Source organism: Arachis hypogaea, chromosome 5 (genome assembly GCF_003086295.3).
Source record: "Arachis hypogaea cultivar Tifrunner chromosome 5, arahy.Tifrunner.gnm2.J5K5, whole genome shotgun sequence".
Taxonomy (NCBI): Eukaryota; Viridiplantae; Streptophyta; class Magnoliopsida; order Fabales; family Fabaceae; genus Arachis; species Arachis hypogaea.
Window position 1 is genome coordinate 73,811,410 of NC_092040.1, and position 25,120 is coordinate 73,836,529.

The window sequence follows — 25,120 nt, forward strand, 5'->3', positions numbered from 1 at the left end:
GATTCTAATAGTTATAATGGTTTTCGAATATAAAGATAAATAAAGAATAAAATAAAGATAGAGATACTTATGTAATTCATTGGTGGGAATTTCAGATAAGCGCATGAAGATACTGTGTTCCTTCTGAATCTCTGCTTTCCTACTACTTTCATCCAATCATTCTTACTCCTTTCATTGGCAAGCTGTATGTTGGGGGATCACCGTTGTCAATGGCTACCGTCCGTCCTCTAAGCGAAAATGATCTAGGTGCGCTGTCACCGCACGGCTAATCATCTGTCGGTTCTCGATCATGCAGGAATAGGATTTACTATCCTTTTGCGTCTGTCACCACGCCCTACAGTCACGAATTTGAAGCTCGTTGATGAGCGGATAATTTGTACGCTTTTTGGCATTGTTTTTAGTATGTTTTTAGTATGTTTTAGTTAGTTTTTATTATATTTTTATTAGTTTTTATTTAAAATTCACTTTTCTGGACTTTACTATGAGTTTGTGTGTTTTTCTGTGATTTTAGGTATTTTCTGACTGAAATTGAGAGACCTGAGCAAAAATCTGATTCAGAGGCTGAAAAGGACTGCAGATGCTGTTGGATTCTGACCTCCCTGCACTCGAAGTAAATTTTCTGTAGCTACAGAAGCCCAATTGGTGCGCCCTCAATTGCGTTGGAAAGTAGACATCCTGGGCTTTCCAGAAATGTATGATAGTTCATACTTTGCCTGAGATTTGATGGCCCAAACAGGCATTCCAAGTCAGCTCAAGAATTCTAGCGTAAAACGCCGGAACTGGCACAAGAATGGGAGTTAAACGCCCAAACTGGCACAAAAGCTGGCGTTTAACTCCAAGAAGAGCCTCTACACATAAAAGCTTCAATGCTTAGCCCAAGCACACACCAAGTGGGCCCGGAAGTGGATTTTTATGTCATTTACTCATCTTTGTAAACCCTAAGCTACTAGTTCTTTACAAATAGGACCTTTTGCTATTGTATTTGGGAGATCTTTCGATCATGTTTTTATGATTGAACCCTCTTTGGGAGGCTGGCCATTCGGCCATGCCTAGACTTTGTTCTTATGTATTTTCAACGGTGGAGTTTCTACACACCATAGATTAAGGTGTGGAGTTTTGCTGTACCTCGAGTATTAATGCAATTACTATTGTTCTTCTATTCAATTCAACTTATTCTTGTTTTAAGATATTCATTCGCACCCAAGAACATGATGAATGTCAAGATTATGTGACGCTCATCATCATTCTCACTTATGAATGCGTGCCTGACAACCACTTCTGTTCTACAAGCAAATAAGGCTCAAATGTTTATCTCTTGGATTTCTTAATCGGAATCTTCGTGGTATAAGCTAGAATTGATGGCGGCATTCAAGAGAATCCGGAAGGTCTAAACCTTGTCTGTGGTATTCTGAGTAGGATTCAAGGATTGAATGACTGTGACGAGCTTCAAACTCCTGAAGGCTGGGCGTTAGTGACAGACGCAAAAGAATCACTGGATTCTATTCCAACCTGATTGAGAACCGACAGATGATTAGCCGTGCTATGACAGAGCGCGTTGAACATTTTTACTAAGAGGACGGGATTGTAGCCACTGACATCGGTGATGCCCAACATACAGCTTGCCATGGAAAGGAGTAAGAAGGATTGGATGAAGACCGTAGGAAAGCAGAGAGACGAAAGGGACAGAGCATCTCCATACGCTTATCTGAAATTCTCACCAATGAATTACATAAGTGTCTCTATCTTTATTTTATGCTTTATTCATAAATCATCTATAACCATTTGAATCTGCCTGACTGAGATTTACAAGATGACCATAGCTTGCTTCATACCAACAATCTCCATGGGATCGACCCTTACTCGCGTAAGGTTTATTACTTGGACGACCCAGTGCACTTGCTGGTTAGTTGTGCGAAGTTGTGATAAAGAGTTGAGATTGCAATTGAGCGTACCATGTTGATGGCGCCATTAATGATCACAATTTCGTGCACCAAGTTTTTGGCGCCGTTGCCGGGGATTGTTTGAGTTTGGACAACTGACGGTTCATCTTGTTGCTTAGATTATGTATTTTTCTTCAGAATTTTTAAGAATGAATTCTAGAGTTTCACGGTGATGTTCTTATCATCACCAAAGCTGATTGATTTTCATCAATTTAGCTCTTGAATGTAACGTCCTGCTGAAGCTGAGCTAGCCATGTTTAATCTTTTTAGACTGAAGCTTTAGACTAACATTGCATGATTCCTGGAATTCTCATTAAGAATTTTGATATCCTAATTTTCTTTTTCGACATAATTTTCAAAAAAAATCCAAAAAAATTACAAAATCATAAAAACCAAAAATATTTTACGTTTGAGTCTAGTGTCTCATTTTAAGTTTGGTGTCAATTGCATGTTTCTGTTCTTCATGCATTGTTCATGTGTCTTTTCAAGTCAATAATACAGAGAATTGAAGATTCAGAACATTCAGCAGAGGAACTACACAGAAAAAGCTGGGCGTTCACAACGCCCAGTGAAGAAGGATAACTGGCGTTTAAATGCCAGCCAGGGCACCTAGCTGGGCGTTTAACACCCAAAAGGGTAGCATCTTGGGCGTTAAACGCCAGAATGTATACCATTCTGGGCGTTTAATGCCAGGATGTCACAAGAGGGAAGATTTTGATTTTTAATGCAAATTTTTATCAAGTTTTCAAAATTTTTCAAAATCAAATCTTTTTCAAATCATATCTTTTCAAAATCAATTTCTTTCCATTTTTCAAATCTTTAATGTTTGAAGAGTAAATATCGAAAATCGTCCCTAAAAGATAGCTGGATCTTTATTTTGGTCTTTGAAAGATAAAGTTAATCAAAATCATCCCCTCGAAAGATAAAGTTAATCGAAATTGTTCCCAAAAGATACACGATTCGTCACATTAGTCCTTCCGTCAGTTGGATGATGACATGTCACGTTAAGTGCCACGTGGCATATGATGACGTGGAAGGCTAATGCCACGTGTCACAAGATGATTGGTTGACATGTCAAATCAATGACACCTGTCATGCCACGTATCAGGTCAGTGACACGTGGCATGCCACGTGGCACTTGACATGTAAAAAAGTTATTTATAATCAAAATAGTCCTTCAAAGTTCAGACATAAGTCATTTTCAACCTTAAAATTTTTAAAATTAATCAAATTAGTCCTTATATAAGTTTTTTTATTTTTTCTTAATAATATTAAATTTAAAATATTTTTTGATACTACTAATTTTAATAGAAATGTAATTGACAATAAAAAAAATTAGTAATTATATCTTTTCTTCTTAAAAAAATTTTCAATAAAATTATCTCTCTTCTTTAATTCTTCTCAAAATCTTTCTTATTCTTTTCTATTCTAAAATCTTTTTTTACATTATTATTACATTTTGCTGGAATATATATACTCAAAATTGAAATGAATGTATTTGTTAACCTACACAAAGTTATATGCTTAAAATCAAAATTTATATATGTTAACCTAAACAAAGTTATACCACTATTTTTTTTTACTACATATTTTGTTTCCATTACGGTATTACTTACATATAGGATGTAATGGTAGTGATATTAAAAAACATTATATAATCTATCTCAAATATATGAAACACACAAAAATTTATTATGATCGTTGCATGTAATACGCTTAAGAAGCAATTTGTTTAGCATATATAATAATAATAATAATAATAATAATAATAATAATAATAATAATAATAATAATAATAATAATAATAATAATAATAATAATAATAATAATAATAATAATAATAATAATAATAATAATAATAATAATAATAATAATAATAATAATAATTAAGCAACAAATTTTCAATATTTTGTAAAGTTTGAAATTGAAGCAAAATTTGTGGATTTTCTTGAATTTTGACTTTCAATATTTTGACTTTTGAGTATATATATATATATATATATATATATATATATATATATATATATATATATATATATATATCCAGCAAAATGTAATAATAATGTAAAAAAAAGTTTTAGAATAGAAAAGAATAACAGAGATTTTGAGAAGAATTAAAGGAGAGAGATAATTTTATTAAAAAAATTTTTAAGAAGAAAATATACTATTACTAATTTTTTGATTGTCAATTACATTTCTATTAAAATTAGTAGTATCAAAAAATATTTTAAATTTAATATTATCTAGAAAAAATAAAAAAAAACTTCTATAAGGACTAATTTAATTAATTTTTAAAATTTCAGGGGTGAAAATGACTTACGGAGTATCTTTCAAGGACTATTTTGATTATAAATAACTTTTTTACATGTCAAATGCCACGTGGCATGCCATGTGTCACTGACCTGACACGTGGCATGCCAGATGTCACTGATCTGACATGTCAACCAATTATCTTCTAACACGTGGCATTAGCCATCCACATCATCATTTGCCATGTGGCATTTAACGTGACACGTCATCATCCAACTGATGGAAGGACTAACGTGATCAATCGTGTATCTTTCAAGGACGATTTTGATTATCTTTATCATTCCAGAACCGAAATAGAGATCGGGGTATCTTTCAGGGACGATTTTGGCTATTTACTCAATGTTTGAATCATATATTTTCTTGTTAGCCAAGTCATTAATTTTAAAAATTAAATCTTTTTTAAATTGTTTTTCAATCATATCTTTTTAAAACTATAACTTTTCAATTATATCTTTTTAATCACATCTTTTTCAAAATAGTTTTCAAATCATATCTTTTTGATTTCTAATTTCAAAGTCTTTTTCAAAAATCACTTTATTTCCCTCCCAATCATATTTTTTGAAAATCATTCTTCAATTTTTCAAAATGTTTTTAAAATCTTTTTAATTTATTTTCGAAAATTTCTTCCCCTCTTCTCACATCCTTCTATTTATGGACTAACACTCCTCCTCAATGCACAATTCGAACTCTATCTTTCTAAGTTCGAATTCTTCTACCTCTCCCTTCTACTTTTCTTTTCCTCTGACACCTCAAGGAATCTCTATACTGTGACAGAGGATTCCATATTTTCTTGTTCTCTTCTCTTTCATATGAGCAGGAGCAAAGACAAAAGCATTCTTGTTGAGGCTGACCCTGAACCTGAAAGGACCTTGAAGCAAAAGCTAAGAGAAGCTAAAGCACAACTCTCTGTAGAGGAGCTAATAGAACTCTTCAAACAAGAAGAAGACATGGCAGCCGAAAACAACAACAATGCCAACAATGCAAGGAAGGTGCTGGGCGACTTTACTGCACCTACCCCCGACTTCTATGGGAGAAGCATCTCTATCCCTGCCATTGGAGCAAACAACTTTGAGCTTAAGCCTCAATTAGTTTCTCTAATGCAACAGAATTGCAAATTCTATGGACTTTCATTGGAAGATCCTTATCAATTTTTAGCTGAATTCTTGCAAATCTGTGACACTGTCAAGACCAATGGGGTTGACCCTGAAGTCTACAGACTTATGCTATTCCCTTTTGCTGTAAGAGATAGAGCTAGGATATGGTTGGACTCACAACCTAAAGAAAGCCTGAACTCTTGGGAAAAGCTAGTCAATGCCTTATTGGCAAAGTTCTTTCCACCTCAAAAATTGAGTAAGCTTAGAGTGGAAGTCCAAACCTTCAGATAGAAGGAAGGTGAATCCCTCTATAAAGCTTGGGAAAGATACAAACAGTTGATCAGAAAATGTCCTTCTGACATGCTTTCTAAATGGAGCATCATAGGTATCTTCTATGATGGTCTGTCTGAATTGTCCAAGATGTCATTAGATAGCTCTACTGGAGGATCTCTTCTTCTGAAGAAGATGCCTGCAGACACTCAAGAACTCATTGAAATGGTTGCAAATAACCAATTCATGTACACTTCTAAAAGGAATCTTGTGAACAATGGGACAAATCAGAAGAAAGGAGTTCTTGTGATTGATACTCTGAATGCCATATTGGCTCAGAACAAAATATTGACTCAGCAAGTCAATATGATTTCTCAAAGTCTGTCTGGAATGCAAGCTGCACCAGGTAGTACTAAGGATGCTTCATCTGAAGAAGAAGCTTATGATCCTGAGAACCCTTCAATGGAAGAGGTGAATTACATGGGAGAACCCTATGGAAACACCTATAATCCTTCATGGAGAAATCATCCAAATCTCTCATGGAAGGATCAACAAAGACCTCAACAAGGTTTCAACAACAATAATGGTCGAAGAAACAGGTTTAGCAGTGGCAAGCCTTTTGCATCATCTTCTCAGCAACAGACAGAGAATTCTAAGCAGAGCCACTCTGAATTAGCAACCATGGTCTCTGAACTAATCAAAACCACTCAAAGTTTCATGACTGAAACAAGGTCCTCCATTAGAAACTTGGAGGCACAAGTGGGTCAGCTGAGTAAGAAAGTTACTGAACTCCCTCCTAGTACTCTTCCAAAGCAATCAGAAGAGAATCCAAAAGGAGAGTGCAAGGCCATCAACATGGCCGAACTTGGAGAGGAGAAAGAGGTAGTGAGCGCTACTGAGGAAGGCCTCAATGGACGTCCACTGGCCTCCAATGAGTTCCTTAATGAGGAACCATGGGAATCTGAGGCTCACACTGAGACCATAGAGATTCCATTGGATTTACTTCTACCATTCATGAGCTCTGATGAGTATTCTTCCTCTGAAGAGGACGAAGATGTCACTAAAGAGCAAGTTGCTAAGTACCTTAGAGCAATCATGAAGCTAAATGACAAGTTATTTGGTAATGAGACTTGGGAGGATGAACCCCCTTTGCTCACCAAAGAACTGGATGACTTAAATAGGCAAAGATTACCTCAAAAGAGACAAGACCCTGGGAAGTTCTCAATACCTTGTACATTAGGCACCATGACCTTCAAGAAGGCTCTGTGTGACCTAGGGTCAAGCATAAACCTCATGCCTCTCTCTGTAATAGAGAAGCTAGGGATCTTTGAGGTGCAAGCTACAAGAATCTCACTAGAGATGGCAGACAACTCAAGAAAATAAGCTTATGGACTTGTAGAGGATGTTCTGGTAAAAGTTGAAAACTATTACATCCCTGCTGATTTCATAGTCCTAGAGACTGGGAAGTGCATGGGTGAATCCATCATCCTTGGCAGACCCTTCCTAGCCACAGCAAAGGATGTAATTGATGTTGACAGAGGAGAATTGATCATTCAAGTGAATGAAGAATCCTTTTTGTTTAAGGCTCAAGGATACCCCTCTGTAACCATGGAGAGGAAGCATGAAGAGCTTCCCTCAAAACAGAGTCAAACAGAGCCCCCACAGTCAAACTCTAAGTTGGGTGTTGGGAGGCCACAACCAACTTCTAAGTTTGGTGTTGAACCCCCACATTCAAACTCTAAGTTTGGTGTTGGGAGGTTCCAACATTGCTCTGAGTATCTGTGAGGCTCCATGAGAGCCCACTGTTAAGTTACTGACATTAAAGAAGCACTTGTTGGGAGGCAACCCAATGTTATATTTATCTATTTTTCCATTGTTATTTTATGTTTTCTATAGGTTGATGATCACGGGAAGTCACAAAATCAATTGAAAAAGTAAAAACAGCATGAAAAACAGAAAGAAAAATAGCACACCCTGGAGGAAACATTGCTGGCATTTAAACGCCAGTAAAAGCAGCAAATGGGCGTCTAACGCCCAGTCTGGCACCATTTTGGGCGTTTAATGCCAAAAAGGGGCACCAGACTGGCGTTAAACGCCAGAAAGGGGTAAGAAGCTGGCGTTAAACGCCAGAAATGGGCCCCAGCCCGGCGTTTAATGCCAGAATTGGCAGAAGGAGCATTTTTTGCTCGCCACTTGGTGAAGGGATGAATTTTCCTTGACACCTCAGGATCTGTGGACACCACAGGATCCCCACCTACCCCACCACTCTCTCTCTTCTTCACCCATTCACCAATCACCTCAACACCTCTTCCCCAAAAACCCTTCACATATCAAATCCCATTATTCTCTTTACCACTCACATCCATCCTTCCTAAAACCCCACCTACCTCACCATTCAAATTCAAACCAATTTCCCTCCCAAACCCACCCATAATGGCTGAACCATACACCCCTCCCCACTCCTATATAAACCCATCTTCACTCCTTTAGTTTCACACAACCTATACACTACTTCTCCCCTTTGGCCGAAACACAAGAGCCACTTCCATCTCCTCTGTTTCTTCTTCTTCTACTCTCTTCTTTCTTCTTTTGCTCGAGGATGAGCAAAACTTCTAAGTTTGGTGTGGTAAAAGTATTTCTTTTTGTTTTTCCATAACCATTTATGGCATCTAAGGCCGGAAAAACCTCTAGAAAGAGGAAAGGGAAGGCAAAAGCTTCCACCTCCGAGTCATGGGAGATGGAGAGATTCATTTCAAGGGTGCATCAAGACCACTTCTATGAAGTTGTGGCCAAAAAGAAGGTGATCCCCGAGGTCCCTTTCAAACTCAAAAAGAGTGAATATCCGAAGATCCGATATGAGATCCGAGGAAGAGGTTGGGAAGTTCTTACCAACCCCATTCAACAAGTCGGAATCTTAATGGTTCAAGAGTTCTATGCCAATGCATGGATCACCAAGAACCATGATCAAAGTGTGAACCCGGACCCAAAGAATTGGCTTACAATGGTTCGGGGGAAATGCTTAGATTTTAGTTCGAAAAATGTAAGGTTGGCATTCAACTTGCCTATGATGTAAGGAGATGAACACCCTTACACTAGAAGGGTCAACCTTGATCAAAGGTTAGACCAAGTCCTCATAGACATTTGTGAAGAGGGCGCTCAATGGATGAGAGATTCAAGAGGGAAGCCGGTTCAACTGAGAAGGCATGACCTCAAGCCCATGGCTAGGGGATGGTTGGAGTTTATCCAACGCTCAATCATTCCCACTAGCAACCGGTCCGAAGTTCCTATAGACCGGGCTATCATGATTCATAGCATCATGATTGGAGAGGAAGTAGAAGTTCATGAGGTTATATCCCAAGAACGTTATAAGGTGGCGGACAAGTCCTCTACCTTGGCAAGGTTAGCCTTCCCTCATCTCATTTGTCACCTCTGTTATTCAGTCGGAATTGACATAGAGGGAGATACCCTCATTTATGAGGACAAGCCCATCACTAAGAAAAGGATGGAGCAAACAAGAGATCCCACTCATCATGAAATCCCTGAGATGCCTCAAGGGATACACATTCCTCCACAAAACTATTGGGATCAAATCAACACCTCCCTAGGAGAATTGAGTTCCAACATGGGACAACTAAGGGTGGAACACCAAGAACATTCCATCCTCCTCTATGAAATTAGAGAAGATCAAAGAATCATGAGAGAGGAGCAACAAAGGCAAGGAAGAGACATTGAGGAGCTCAAGCACTCCATAAGATCTTCAAGAGGAAGAACAAGCCGCCATCACTAAGGTGGACCCGTTCTTTAACTTCCTTGTTCTTTATTTTCCTGTTTTTCGAATTTTTATGCTTATGTTCATCTATGTTTGTGTCTTATTACATGATCATTAGTGTCTTAGTGTCTATGCCTTAAAGTTATGAATGTCCTATGAATCCATCATCTTTCTTGAATGAAAAATGTTCTTAATTGAAAAAGAGAAGAACTGCATGAATTTTGAATTTTATAACAGATTAATTATTTTGATGTGGTGGCAATACTTTGACATCTGAATGTATTCTTGAACAGTGCATATGTCTTTTGAATTTATTGTTCATGAATGTTGGCTCTTGAAAGAATGATGAAAAAGGAGACATGTTACTGAGGATCTGAAAAATCATAAAAATGATTCTTGAAGCAAGAAAAAGCAGTGAATACAAAAAAAAAAGTGAGAGAGAAAGAAAAAAAATAAAGTCATGATCCAAGGCAAAAAGAGTGTGCTTAAAAACCCTGGACACCTCTAATTGGGGACTCTAGCAAAGCTGAGTCACAATCTGAAAAGGTTTACCCAGTTATGCGTCTGCGGCCTGTATGTATCCGGTGGTAATACTGGACGACAGAGTGCTTTGGGCCACGGTCAAGACTCATAAAGTAGGTATGTTCAAGAATCATCATACTTAACTAGGAGAATCAATAACACTATCTGGATTCTGAGTTCCTATAGAAGCCAATCATTCTGAACTTCAAAGGATAGAGTGAGATGCCAAAACTATTTAGAGGCAAAAAGCTAAAAGTCCCACACATCTAATTGATACTGATCTTCATAGATGTTTTTGGAATTCATTGCATATTCTCTTCTTTTTATCTTATTTGATTTTCAGTTGCTTGGGGACAAGCAACAATTTAAGTTTGGTGTTGTGATGAGCGGATAATTTGTACGCTTTTTGGCATTGTTTTTAGTATGTTTTTAGTGTGTTTTAGTTAGTTTTTATTATATTTTTATTAGTTTTTATTTAAAATTCACTTTTCTTGACTTTAATATGAGTTTGTGTGTTTTTCTGTAATTTCAGGTATTTTCTGGCTGAAATTGAGGGACTTGAGCAAAAATCTGATTCAGAGGCTGAAAAGGACTGCAGATGCTGTTGGATTCTGACGTCCCTGCACTCGAAGTGGATTTTCTGGAGCTACAGAAACCCAATTGGCGCGATCTCAATTGCGTTGGAAAGTAGACATCCTGCGCTTTCCAGAAATATATAATAGTTTATACTTTGCTCGAGATTTTATGGCCCAAATAGGCGTTCCAAGTCAGCTCAAGAATTCTGGCGTAAAACACCGGAACTGGTATAAGAATGGGAGTTAAACGCCCAAACTGGCACAAAAGCTGGCGTTGAACTCCAAGAAGAGTCTCTAGACATGAAAGCTTCAATGCTCAGCCCAAGCACATACCAAGTGGGCCCGGAAGTGGATTTTTTATGTCATTTACTCATCTTTATAAACCTTAAGCTACTAGTTCTCTACAAATAGGACCTTTTTCTATTGTATTTGGGAGATCTTTCGATCATGTTTTTATGATTGAACCCTCTTTGGGAGGCAGGCCATTCGGCCTTGCCTAGACCTTGTTCTTATGTATTTTCAACGGTGGAGTTTCTACACACCATAGATTAAGGTGTGGAGCTCTGCTGTACCTCGACTATTAATGCAATTACTATTGTTTTTCTATTCAATTCAGCTTATTCTTGTTCTAAGATATTCATTCGCACCCAAGAACATGATGAATGTGATAATTATGTGACACTCATCATCATTCTCACTTATGAACGCGTGCCTGACAACCACTTCCGTTCTACAAGCAAACAAGGCTCAAATGTTTATCTCTTGGATTTCTTAATCAGAATCTTCATGGTATAAGCTAGAATTGATGGCGGTATTCAAGAGAATTCGGAATGTCTAAACCTTGTCTGTGGTATTCTGACTAGGATTCAAGGATTGAATGACTATGACGAGCTTCAATCTCCTGAAGGCTGGCGTTAGTGACAGACGCAAAAAAATCACTGGATTTTATTCCAACCTGATTGAGAACCGACAGATGATTAGCCGTGCTGTGACAGAGCGCGTTGAACATTTTCACCGAGAGGACGGGATTGTTGCCACTGACAACGGTGATGCCCAACATACAGCTTGCCATGGAAAGGAGTAAGAAGGATTGGATGAAGACAGTAGGAAAGCAGAGAGACGAAAGGGGCAGAGCATCTCCATATGCTTATCTGAAATTCTCACCAATGAATTACATAAGTGTCTTGATGAGCGGATAATTTATACGCTTTTTGGCATTGTTTTTAGTATGTTTTTAGTATGTTTTAGTTAGTTTTATTATATTTTTATTAGTTTTTAGTTAAAATTCACTTTTCTAGACTTTACTATGAGTTTGTGTGTTTTTCTGTGATTTCAGGTATTTTCTGGCTGAAATTGAGGGACCTGAGCAAAAATCTGATTCAGAGGCTGAAAAGGACTGTAGATGCTGTTGGATTCTGACCTCCGTGCACTCAAAGTGGATTTTCTGGAGCTACAGAAGCCCAATTGGCACGCTCTCAACGGCGTTGGAAAGTAGACATCCTGGGCTTTCCAACAATGGATAATAGTCCATACTTTACCTGATATTTGATGCCCAAACTGGCGTTCCAAATCAGCTCAAAACTGCCCGGCGTTAAACGCCGAAACTGGCACAAGAATGGGAGTTAAACACCCAAACTGGCACAAAAGCTGGCGTTTAACTCCAAGAAAAGTCTCTACACATGGAAGCTTCAATGCTCAGCCAAGCACACACCAAGTGGGCCCGGAACTGGATTTTTATGTCATTTACTCATCTCTGTAAACCCTAGGCCTCTAGTTCTCTACAAATAGGACCTTTTACTATTGTATTTTCATCTTGGTTCTTCTGGTTCCCTCTCTGGGGCCGAAGCCAATGATCACTATTATCACTTTTGTATTTTTAATGGTGGAGTTTCTACACACCATAGATTAAGGTGTGGAGCTCTGCTGTACCTCGAGTATTAATGCAATTACTATTGTTCTTCTATTCAATTCAGCTTATTCTTGTTCGAAGATATTCATTTGCACCCAAGAACATGATGAATGTGATGATTATGTGACACTCATCATCATTCTCACTTATGAACGAGTGCCTGACAACCACTTCTGTTCTACAAGCAAACAAGGCTTGAATGTTTATCTCTTGGATCCCTTGATCGGAATCTTCGTGGTATAAGCTAGAATTGATGGCGGCATTCAAGAGAATCCGGAAAGTCTAAACCTTGTCTCTGGTATTCTGAGTAGGATTCAAGGATTGAATGAGTGTGACGAGCTTCAAACTCGTGATTATGGGGTGTTAGTGACAGACGCAAAAGAATCACTGGATTCTATTCCGACATGATCGAGAACCGACAGCTGAATAGCCGTGCCGTGACAGGGTGTGTTGAACATTTTCACTGAGAGGACGGGATTGTAGCCACTGGCAATAGTGATGCCCAACATACAGCTTGCCATGGAAAGGAGTAAGAAGGATTGGATGAAGATAGTAGGAAAGCAGAGAGACGGAAGGGACAAAGCATCTCCATTCGCTTATCTGAAGTTCTCACAAATGAATTACATAAGTATCTCTATCTTTATGCCTTATTCGTATATCATCCATAACCGTTTGAATCTGCCTGACTAAGATTTACAAGGTGACCATAGCTTGCTTCATACCAACAATCTTCGTGGGATCGACCCTTACTCGCGTAAGGTTTATTACTTGGACGACCCAGTGCACTTGCTGGTTAGTTGTGCGAAGTTGTGATGAAGAGTTGAGATTGCAATTGAGCGTGCCATGTTGATGGCGCCATTGATGATCACAATTTTGTGCACCAAGTTTTTGGCGCCATTGCCAAGGATTGTTTGAGTTTGGACAACTGACGGTTCATCTTGTTGCTTAGATTAGGTATTTTTCAAAATTTTTAAGAATGAATTCTAGCGTTTCAAGGTGATGTTCTTATCATCACCAAAGCTGATTGATCTTCATCAATTTAGCTCTTGAATGCAATGTCCTGCTGAAGCTTAGCTAGCCATGTCTATGATGACAAGTCATCATATACCCATTTTCTATGCTTTTTCATACAAGAAATTGATGATTTGTGCTTAAATATTGAATGCTTTTTGTACTTAAATGATATATTTTCTTGATATTTTAATTTTATAAATCTTGTAGGAAATAAGAAGAAAAAGAAGCAAAGAAGCACAAAAAAAAGGAGAAAAAAAGAGCTTTGGGGTACACTTTGAAGTTGGGGTACACTTTGGAGCCTTAGGCCACGCTTTTAAAAGCGTGGCCCATGACCAAATCAAGGAAGGAAGCAGCCAGCACGCACACTGCCCTGCCCTTGCCAAGGGCAGAATCGTGATGCACATTGAGGATAGGAAGCAAGAATTTCGCTAAGGTAAAATCTGGGCGCTCACAGCATGACCATGCCTACTTCAAAGGGCTATAACTTGAGCTACAGACGTCCGATTGATGTGCTTCCAGTTGCGTTAGAAAGCTGACATTAAGAGCTTTCCAACTATATATAGAAATCCATATTTGGCGTCCAATTGAGGCAGGAACGAAAGGCATCTTTAAGGGCCAAAAATAAGCAAAAATAAGCCAAGGAAATTAATGAAGCGTGTGCGTCCTCTGTGGTTCGAACACGGGACGAGAGAGTTGGAACATTGCCCTGCCCTTGGCGCGGGCAGGGCAGCATCGTGTGTGTGGCAGCACCATGCACGCACCAATTTCGATCCTGGCGCACCAATTTCCTCCCCTGGCAGCACCAAGCGCGCGCACCAACTCAAATCTGGCGCATCAACTTTTCTGCCCTGCCCTTGGCGCGGGCAGGGCAGCCTCTCAAGCACCACGCCGTGCCAGACTCGCACCAATGGCGCACCAATCCTCGACCACGCCGCACCAAATCCACGCACCAAGCTTCAATTTTCTGCCCTGCCCTCCACAAGGGCAGGGCAGCCTCCTGGGAGCAACATGGGCCAAAATTCAACCAAATTTTCATTTAAATTCAATTTCTCTCCAAATTGAATCAAGGCCAACCAAACCCATTTCTCCTCAAATCCAAAGCAAGCAAAGCCCAAATCATCACTCAAAGGCACATGGATCAAGTAATTTAGGATTTTCATTTTTGTAATTTGTTTTAATTTCATTTTCATTTTATTTTATAAAGCCTATATAAGGCATCATCTCCATCTTTGAAAGGAGGCCGGCTCCATTAGGAATAGATAGTTCTCTCTTTAATCTTTCTCTTGTTTTGAAATTTTGGATTGAGGTTGGAGGAATTCTGTTCCAATCTTTGATCTGAAATTCAATTGTGTTCTTCTGCATAATTAAAGGAATTGTGATTTGAATCAAGGCTCTCTTTGCTGCTTCTATTTTTCTTTCTTCTTCAATCTATTTGCTGTTGGATCAAGGAAGGGAGTGAGATCTAGACTTGTTTTCTAGTCTCATTGATTCCCTGAGATCTTGTCTCTTTAAATTTCAAAATCAAGCTGAGTTACATTCTGTGTTGCTTCTTCAAGCAATTTTCCATTTCTGTTTAAATCTGCTGCACTTATTTCATCTTTTTCTTTTCTGTTTGATTGCTCCTTACATTCTCTTGTTGAATTTTAAATTCCCAGCACCCAAGTCCTTTTAATTTTCATGCAATTTAATTATTCTGCAATTATTCTAAGTGTTGCTTATTGCTTTCCTTTAAATTTTCTGCACCCATTCCCCTTTACATTTAATGCAATTTACATTTCTTGTCATTTAAGATTTTGTCAATTTACTTTTCTTGTTCTTTAAGCTTCCTGCCTATTTACATTCTGCAATTTAAGTTCACTGCTATTTACATTCTGTTGCCACAATTCTCACTTAAATGTTAGCTTGACTAAACTAATCACCCACTAAAATTGCTTGATCCATCAATCCCTGTGGGATCGACCTCACTCTTGTGAGTTATTACTACTTGATGCGACCCGGTATACTTGCCGGTTGGATTTGTGTGTTGGAAATTTATTTTTCCACAAAAACACCATCAAGTTTTTGGCGCCGTTGCCGGGGATTGATTAGATCAACAATGATTAAGTGGGTGAGAAGTCTAGATCAAGCATTTTTTTCTTTTTGTTCTCTGTTCTAAGTTGAAACCAAGGTGTTTGTGTTTTTGCCTCACAAAGAAATTCTGTCTCTGTGACATGACTTTCAATTTTCAATGGTGTTGTGTTTTGCAAAATTCAAATGGAGTTCACCTCATCTTTTAGTCAAACAAACTTCATGGGATATTGCCCGCCATCACAATATGATTCAAATCAGTATCCTAATTATGGTTGGGAATATCACCAGGAAGACACAAATTCTGAGCACTCCAATCCATGGAGGTTTGCTTCAGAACCCCAAGATGAGCAAGAGAATTATGAGGGATACCAACCACCACCACAAAATGATTCATATCATTATCCTCATGGTGGATGGGAGTATCACCAAGAAACTGCAAATTCTGAGCAGTCAAATCACATGAAAATTATCCACCCTTACTTCCCAGTTTCTCATTTCAAAATTCTTCATCATTTGATTATGCCTCAACACAAAATTCCCTCCAAGATCCATACAACTCATCTCACCAACCACAAAATTACTCTCAACCTTTATCCTTTGAGCTAGTGGCTGAGGATCCCCTTCAAAAGTCCAGAGAATTATTGGAAAGACAAGAACAAATTATGGAAGAACAAAAACAACGCTGGACAGAACAATCTGTGAGTGAAGAAGAGGAAGAAGAGGTTCCTATATCAATTGAAATTTCAATGGAGGAAGAGCAAGATGATGAGGCTACTGTATCAAGTGAACTTTCAATGAAGAACAAGGTGGTTGAAAATGAAATTGCACTTGAGATGACAAGGGAACATAAAGACTCACAACTCTCACAAACTTTCCTGACCTAACAACTCTCAACACTTGAATCCATGATTGAAAGGTATGAAGAGGAGATGAAGAAAGCTTGGGAAGATCAACAAACCTCCTCCATGAAAAGCTACTAAAGCAAATGTTGAGTGTAAAAGAGGAAGAGGAAGAACAAGCTAGTGAGGAGGACAATCAAGAACGTCAAACTCAAGGGAAACAGAGAGGCACATGAAGGACAAGCTCATTGAACCACCAATTCAAAAGGCTCTGGATGAAGATCAAACTCCAAAAATCACACAGCAACCATGTTTTAACATCAAAGAAGTGAAGGCAACTAACAAGAGCACCAATTCTGTCCCTAAGTCAGCAAGCAAGCTCAACCAAGCCAATTTCAAAAGAAAGCTTGCTGAGAGGAAACCAAGAAAGGGGACAAAAGCTGAAACTTCTCCCCCCTTGAAGTCTTTCCTCTTAACCAATTGGAAGAAGAGGAAGAAAGTGAAGAACAACATGTCAAGCTAATGACACTAAAAGAGCACTTGTTGGGAGGTAACCCAACCGTAGGTATAATTTCTTCTCTTCTTTGTTTTCGTTCTTTACTTTGTTTAAATTCAATAAATGGGCATATGGTTACATTCTAAGTTTGGTGTTGTCTTGCAACAACTTGTTTTCAATCTTTTTGGATGATTGCATCAAATCAAAAATGGAAGTGACACACTAAGATTCTAAGTTTGGTGTGCCACTTAATTCTCTATGCAATTCATTAAGCAACACCACTTGTCTGCATAATCATAAAGCCTTTGCAGTGTTGTTTTTCTTTTGGTTTGACATTTTATTATTCTGTTTACTTTAGTTATTTCCTTATTTTTAATGCTTCCACTTATTTTGCTCCTTAACTGTTTTGTTAATATATCACCAAGAGATCTTTATTCATGACATATTCTTGGCTTGGTGATTGTATTCAACAAATAACAATTTCTTTTGTTTAGTTTTAGTTCAAATAAATTGACATATGGTTGCATTCTAAGTTTGGTGTTGCTATGCAACAAAATTTGGTTCCAATGCTTACTAGATACTTGCATTAATTTCAAGTGAAAGTGTCACACTAAGTTTGGTGTGCCACTTATTTTTTTTTGCAATGTATCATGCACACCCTCTTATGTTTGCAATCAAAATGTCTTTGTCTCTTGTGCCTTGATTTTTATCTTAAATTTTGCTTGCTCAAAACACATGTACTGCTAACATTTCATTGTGTAAGACATTCATGATCCATCTTAGCCCCATAGCTATTGTTCTAATTGTTGCTTGAGGATGAGCAAGCATTCTGAGTTGGTATGGGAAGGAGAAGAATGGGAGGAAAATGACAACAATAGAGAAGATGGACTACAAGGTTGTAAAGTTCCTTTTCCTCTCATTTATTTCCAACACTTTAAATTGCATGATTGTCTTTATATTTTCTGTATACATGTGTGGTATGACTAAGCATAGCTTGAATTTGATTTGAAATATGTTGCTGTGGCATTATAACTACCAAATTGAGCTTTGTGAATTCAAAAGCAATAAAGCATCATGATCATAAACAAACAAGGCATTAAAGAAGATTTTAGCATGTGCATACAAGTATTGGAAAGCTAGTATGATTAATTGTTGCTCAATTGCATTGGATTTTATTTAATTGAAGTTTTTCATCTAGTACATTTTGTGAAATCTTTTAAAATCATGAAAACCTTGAAGAAGCAAGTACAATTAAAGCAAGAAAAGAAAAAGGGAAAGAATGAGAAAGTTGAAGGCTCTGAGTACCAATGGCAATTTATTTGCTAAGTGCTTGTGGTGTTTATGTATCAAGCCAAATGCTTGAAAACAAAACACTTAGAAGTCAAGGCTAGGCTCAAGTGCAAAAGCACTCCCTCAAAGCTCAAGGCTCTGAGCATCAATGATTAGAGAGTCAAGAAAAGAAAAGAAAAAGGAGCTTAATGAAGTTCTCTAATTAAATGCTTGTGGTGCTTATGTATCAAGTGGTAATACTTGAAAACAAAGCATTTAGAAGTCGTAGCTTTGTTATTTACTCATGGGGCAAAGCACCCAAAAGGAGAAGCTAAAAAAAAAAAAAAAGAAAAAAAATCAAAAGCTTGTTTCAAGGAAGAATTATAAGAAAAAGATTTCATAAAATAAGCTAGATAGAAGCATCAATCATTTACATCTCTTTTGTAATTGTAGCATGCATAGAAAACTAGCTTGCCATGAACATTAACTTGCTACTCTTCTTACCTTGGATTGTCAATTTCTATTGCATGATTCTTTTCTTGCTTGGGGACAAGCAAGGTTTAAGTTTGGTGTTGTGATGACAAGTCATCATATACCCATTTTCTATGCTTTTTCATACAAGAAATTGATGATTTGTGCTTAAATATTGAATGCTTTTTGTACTTAAATGATATATTTTCTTGATATTTTAATTTTATAAATCTTGTAGGAAATAAGAAGAAAAAGAAGCAAAGAAGCACAAAAAAAGGAGAAAAAAAGAGCTTTGGGGTACACTTTGAAGTTGGGGTACACTTTGGAGCCTTAGGCCACGCTTTTAAAAGCGTGGCCCATGACCAAATCAAGGAAGGAAGCAGCCAGCACGCACACTGCCCTGCCCTTGCCAAGGGCAGAATCGTGATGCACATTGAGGATAGGAAGCAAGAATTTCGCTAAGGTAAAATCTGGGCGCTCACAGCATGACCATGCCTACTTCAAAGGGCTATAACTTGAGCTACAGACGTCCGATTGATGTGCTTCCAGTTGCGTTAGAAAGCTGACATTAAGAGCTTTCCAACTATATATAGAAATCCATATTTGGCGTCCAATTGAGGCAGGAACGAAAGGCATCTTTAAGGGCCAAAAATAAGCAAAAATAAGCCAAGGAAATTAATGAAGCGTGTGCGTCCTCTGTGGTTCGAACACGGGACGAGAGAGTTGGAACATTGCCCTGCCCTTGGCGCGGGCAGGGCAGCATCGTGTGTGTGGCAGCACCATGCACGCACCAATTTCGATCCTGGCGCACCAATTTCCTCCCCTGGCAGCACCAAGCGCGCGCACCAACTCAAATCTGGCGCATCAACTTTTCTGCCCTGCCCTTGGCGCGGGCAGGGCAGCCTCTCAAGCACCACGCCGTGCCAGACTCGCACCAATGGCGCACCAATCCTCGACCACGCCGCACCAAATCCACGCACCAAGCTTCAATTTTCTGCCCTGCCCTCCACAAGGGCAGGGCAGCCTCCTGGGAGCAACATGGGCCAAAATTCAACCAAATTTCATTTAAATTCAATTTCTCTCCAAATTGAATCAAGGCCAACCAAACCCATTTCTCCTCAAATCCAAAGCAAGCAACGCCCAAATCATCACTCAAAGGCACATGGATCAAGTAATTTAGGATTTTCATTTTTGTAATTTGTTTTAATTTCATTTTCATTTTATTTTATAAAGCCTATATAAGGCATCATCTCCATCTTTGAAAGGAGGCCGGCTCCATTAGGAATAGATAGTTCTCTCTTTAATCTTTCTCTTGTTTTGAAATTTTGGATTGAGGTTGGAGGAATTCTGTTCCAATCTTTGATCTGAAATTCAATTGTGTTCTTCTGCATAATTAAAGGAATTGTGATTTGAATCAAGGCTCTCTTTCCTACTTCTATTTTTCTTTCTTCTTCAATCTATTTGCTGTTGGATCAAGGAAGGGAGTGAGATCTAGACTTGTTTTCTAGTCTCATTGATTCCCTGAGATCCTGTCTCTTTAAATTTCAAAATCAAGCTGAGTTACATTCTGTGTTGCTTCTTCAAGCAATTTTCCATTTCTGTTTAAATCTGCTGCACTTATTTCATCTTTTTCTTTTCTGTTTGATTGCTCCTTACATTCTCTTGTTGAATTTTAAATTCCCAGCACCCAAGTCCTTTTAATTTTCATGCAATTTAATTATTCTGCAATTATTCTAAGTGTTGCTTATTGCTTTCCTTTAAATTTTCTGCACCCATTCCCCTTTACATTTAATGCAATTTACATTTCTTGTCATTTAAGATTTTGTCAATTTACTTTTCTTGTTCTTTAAGCTTCCTGCCTATTTACATTCTGCAATTTAAGTTCACTGCTATTTACATTCTGTTGCCACAATTCTCACTTAAATGTTAGCTTGACTAAACTAATCACCCACTAAAATTGCTTGATCCATCAATCCCTGTGGGATCGACCTCACTCTTGTGAGTTATTACTACTTGATGCGACCCGGTATACTTGCCGGTTGGATTTGTGTGTTGGAAATTTATTTTTCCACAAAAACACCATCAGTCTAATTCCTTTAGACTGAAGCTTTAGACTAACATTGCATGATTCCTGGAATTCTTATTAAAAATTTTGAATCTCTTTATTTTCTTTTCCACTTAATTTTCAAAAAATCCAAAAAAATTACAAAATCATAAAAATAAAAAAATATTTTATGTTTCTTGTTGAGTCTAGTGTCTCATTTTAAGTTTGGTGTCAATTTCATGTTTCTATTCTTCTTGCATTCATGCATGTGTCTTCATTAATCTTCAAGTTGTTCTTGATGATTTCCTTGTTCTGATCTTTAAATTCTCTTGTCTTGAGTGTTTTGTTGTTTTTCATATGCATTCTCATTTTGTTAGTGTCAATGGTATACAAACTGCTAAGTTTGGTGTCTTTCATGCATTTTTATTTGATTTTAGTTACATTTTGATTATTAAAAATCCAAAAAAAAAATTTTTAATTTGTGTCTTTTCAAGTCAAAAATACAGAGAATTGAAGATTCAGAATATATAGCAGAGGAATTACACAGAAAAAGGCTGGGCATTCAAAACGCCCAGTGAAGAAGGAAAACTGGCGTTTAAACGCCAGCCAGGGTGCCTGGCTGGGCGTTTAACGCCCAAAAGGGTAGTGTTTTGGGCGTTAAACGCCCAGAATGGTATTCTGGCGTTTAACGCCAGGATGGCACAAGAGGGAAGATTCTGTTTTTAATTCAAATTTTTTTTTCAGGTTTTCAAAATTTTTCAAAATCAAATCTTTTTCAAATCATATCTTTTCAATCATATGTTTTCAAAATCAATTTCTTTCTATTTTCAAAAATACTTGCTATCAATTAATGGTTTGATTCAACATTTCAAGTATGTTGCCTTTTCTGTTGAGAAAGGTTTAATGTTTGAATCATATCTTTTCTTGTTAGCCAAGTCATTAATTTTTAAAATCAAATCTTTTTAAATTGTTTTTCAAATCATATCTTCTCAATCATATCTTTTTAAAACTATATCTTTTCAATCATATATTTTTCTCACATCTTTTTCAAAATAGTTTTCAATCATATCTTGTTGATTTCTAATTTCAAAATCTTTTTCAAAAATCATTTGATTTCTTTTCTACTCTTGGTTTTCAAAAATCAATTAGTGTTTTCCAAAATGTTTTTAAAATCTTTTACTTAATTTTTTAAAATTTCTTCCCCACTTCTCACATCCTTCTATTTATGGACTAACACTCCTCCTTAATACACAATTCGAACTCCATCTTTCTTGATAAGTTCGAATTCTTCTACCTCTTCCTTCTATTTTTCTTTTCCTCTGACACTTCAAGGAATCTCTATACTGTGACATAGAGGATTCCATACTTTCTTGTTCTCTTCTCTTTCTTATGAGCAAGAGCAAAGACAAAAGCATTCTTGTTGAGGCTGACCCTGAACCTGAAAGGACCTTGAAGCGAAAGCTAAGAGAAGCTAAGGCACAACTCTCTGTAGAGGACCTAACAGAAATCTTCAAACAAGAAAAAGACATGGCAGCCGAAAACAACAACAATGCCAACAATGCAAGGAAGGTTCTGGGTGACTTTACTGCACCTACTCCTGACTTCTATGGGAGAAGCATCTCTATCCCTGCCATTGGAGCAAACAACTTTGAGCTTAAGCCACAATTAGTTTCTCTGATGCAACAGAATTGCAAGTTCCATGGACTTTCATTAGAAGATCCTCATCAGTTTTTAGCTGAATTCTTGCAAATCTGTGACACTGTCAAGACTAATGGGGTTGACCCTGAGGTCTACAGACTTATGCTATTCCCTTTTGCTGTAAGAGACAGAGCTAGGATATGGTTTGACTCACAACCTAAAGAAAGCCTGAACTCTTGGGAAAAGCTAGTCAATGCCTTCTTGGCAAAGTTCTTTCCACCTCAAAAATTGAGTAAGCTTAGAGTGGAAGTCCAAACCTTCAAACAGAAGGAAGGTGAATCCCTCAATGAAGCTTGGGAAAGATACAAACAATTGGTCAGAAAGTGCCCTTCTGACATGCTTTCTGAATGGAGCATCATAGGTATCTTCTATGATGGTCTGTCTGAACTGTCCATGATGTCTTTGGATAGCTCTGCTGGAGGATCTCTTCATCTGAAGAAGACGCCTGCAGAAGCTCAAGAACTAATTGAAATGGTTGCAAATAACCAATTCATGTACACTTCTGAAAGGAATCTTGTGAACAATGGGACAAATCAGAAGAAGGGAGTTCTTGAGATTGATACTCTGAATGCCATATTAGCTCAGAACAAAATATTGACTCAACAAGTCAATATGAGTTCTCAATGTCTGTCTAGAATTCAAGCTACACCAGGCAGTACTAAGGACGCTTCATCTGAAAAAGATGCTTATGATCCTGAGAACCCTTCAATGGAAGAGGTGAATTACATGGGAGAACCCTATGGAAACACCTATAATTCTTCATGGAGGAATCATCCAAATCTCTCATGGAAGGATCAACAGAGACCTCAACAAGGTTTCAACAACAATAATGGTGGAAGAAGCAGGTTTAGCAATGGCAAGCCTTTTCCATCATCTTCTCAGCAACAGACAGAGAATTCTAAGCAGAGCTACTCTGACTTAGCAACCATGATCCCTGATCTAATCAAAATCCCTCAAAGTCTCATGAATGAAACAAGGTTCTCCATTAGAAACTTGGAGGCACAAGTGGGACAGCTGAGCAAGAAAATTACTAAACTCCCTCCTAGTACTCCTCCAAGCAATACAGAAGAGAATCCAAAAGGAGAATGCAAGGCCATTAACATAACCCACATGGCCGAACCTGGAGAGGAGGAAGAGGCAGAGATCGCCACTGAGGGAGACCTCAATGGACGTCCACTGGCCTCCAATGAGTTCCATAATGAGGAACAATGGGAATCTGAGGCTCACACAGAGACCATAGAGATTTCATTGGATTTACTTCTGCCATTCATGAGCTCTGATGAGTATTCTTCCTCTGAAGAGGATGAGTATGTCAATGAAGAGCAAGTTGCTAAATACCTTGGAGCAATCATGAAGCTAAATGACAAGTTATTTGGTAATGAGACTTGGGAGGATGAACCCCCTTTGCTCACCAAAGAATTGGATAACTTGTCTAGGCAGAAATTACCTCAAAAGAGACAAGATCCTGGGAAGTTTTCAATACCTTGTACCATAGGCACCATGACCTTTAAGAAGGCTCTGTGTGACATAGGGTCAAGTATAAACCTCATGCCTCTCTCTGTAATGGAGAAGCTAGGGATCTTTGAGGTATAAGCTGCAAGAATCTCACTAGAGATGGCAGACAATTCAAGAAAACAAGCTTATGGGCTTGTAGAGAATGTTCTGGTAAAGATTGAAGACCATTACATCCCTGCTGATTTTATAGTCCTAGAAACTAGGAAGTGCATGGATGAATCCATCATCCTTGGCAGACCCTTCCTAGCCAGAGCAAAGGCTGTGATTGATGTGGACAGAGGAGAATTGATCATTCAAGTGAATGAAGAATCCTTTGTGTTTAAGGCTCAAGGATTTCCCTCTGTCACCATGGAGAGGAAGCATGAAGAGCTTCTCTCAAATTAGAGTCAAACAGAGCCCCCACAGTCAAACTCTAAGTTTGGTGTTGGGAGGCCACAACCACATTCTAAGTTTGGTGTTGAACCCCCACATTCAAACTCTAAGTTTGGTGTTGGGAGGTTCCAACATTGCTCTGAGTATCTGTGAGGCTCCATGAGAGCCCACTGTCAAGCTACTGACATTAAAGAAGCGCTTGTTGGGAGGCAACCCAATGTTATATTTATCTAATTTTCCTTTATTATTTTATGTTTTCTGTAGGTTGATGATCATGGGAAGTCACAAAATCAATTGAAAAAGCAAAAATAGAATGAAAAATAGAAAGAAAAATAGCACACCTTGGAGGAAGACCTTGCTGGCGTTTAAACGCCAGTAAACGCCCAGTCTGGCATCATTCTGGGCGTTTAACGTCAGAAAGGGGCACCAGACTGGCGTTAAACGCCAGGAAAGGGCAAGAAGCTGGCGTTAAACGCCATAAATGGGCACCAGCCCGGCGTTTAATGCCAGAATTGGCATAGAGAGCATTTTTGCTCGCCACTTGGTGCAGGGATGACTTTTCATTGACACCTCAGGATCTGTGGACCCCACAGGATCCCCACCTACCCCACCACTCTCTCTCTTCTTCACCTATTCACCAATCACCTCAACACCTCTTCCCCAAAAACCCCTCACTTATCAAATCCCATCTTTCTCTTCACCATTCACATCCATCCTTCATAAAACCCCACCTACCTCACCATTCAAATTCAAACCACTTTCCCTCCCAAACCCACCCTCACATAGCCGAACCTTACCCCTCTCTCCACTCCTATATAAACCCATCTTTACCACCTCATTTTCACACAACCTAAACACTACTTCTCTCCCTTTGGCCAAACCACAAAGCCATCTCCATCTCCTCTATTTCTTCTTCTTCTACTCTCTTCTTTCTTCTTTTGCT

The 25,120-nt window shown here is 38.2% G+C and overlaps 1 non-coding gene across 1 annotated transcript; it reads right to left on the minus strand.

Annotated features, from left to right (window-relative positions):
• Nucleotides 1-22,524: 22,524 nt before the first annotated feature.
• Nucleotides 22,525-22,632, minus strand: LOC112804412 (small nucleolar RNA R71). The gene has a single exon (XR_003203022.1). It is a non-coding gene; the product is annotated as a small nucleolar RNA R71 (small nucleolar RNA).
• Nucleotides 22,633-25,120: the final 2,488 nt, after the last annotated feature.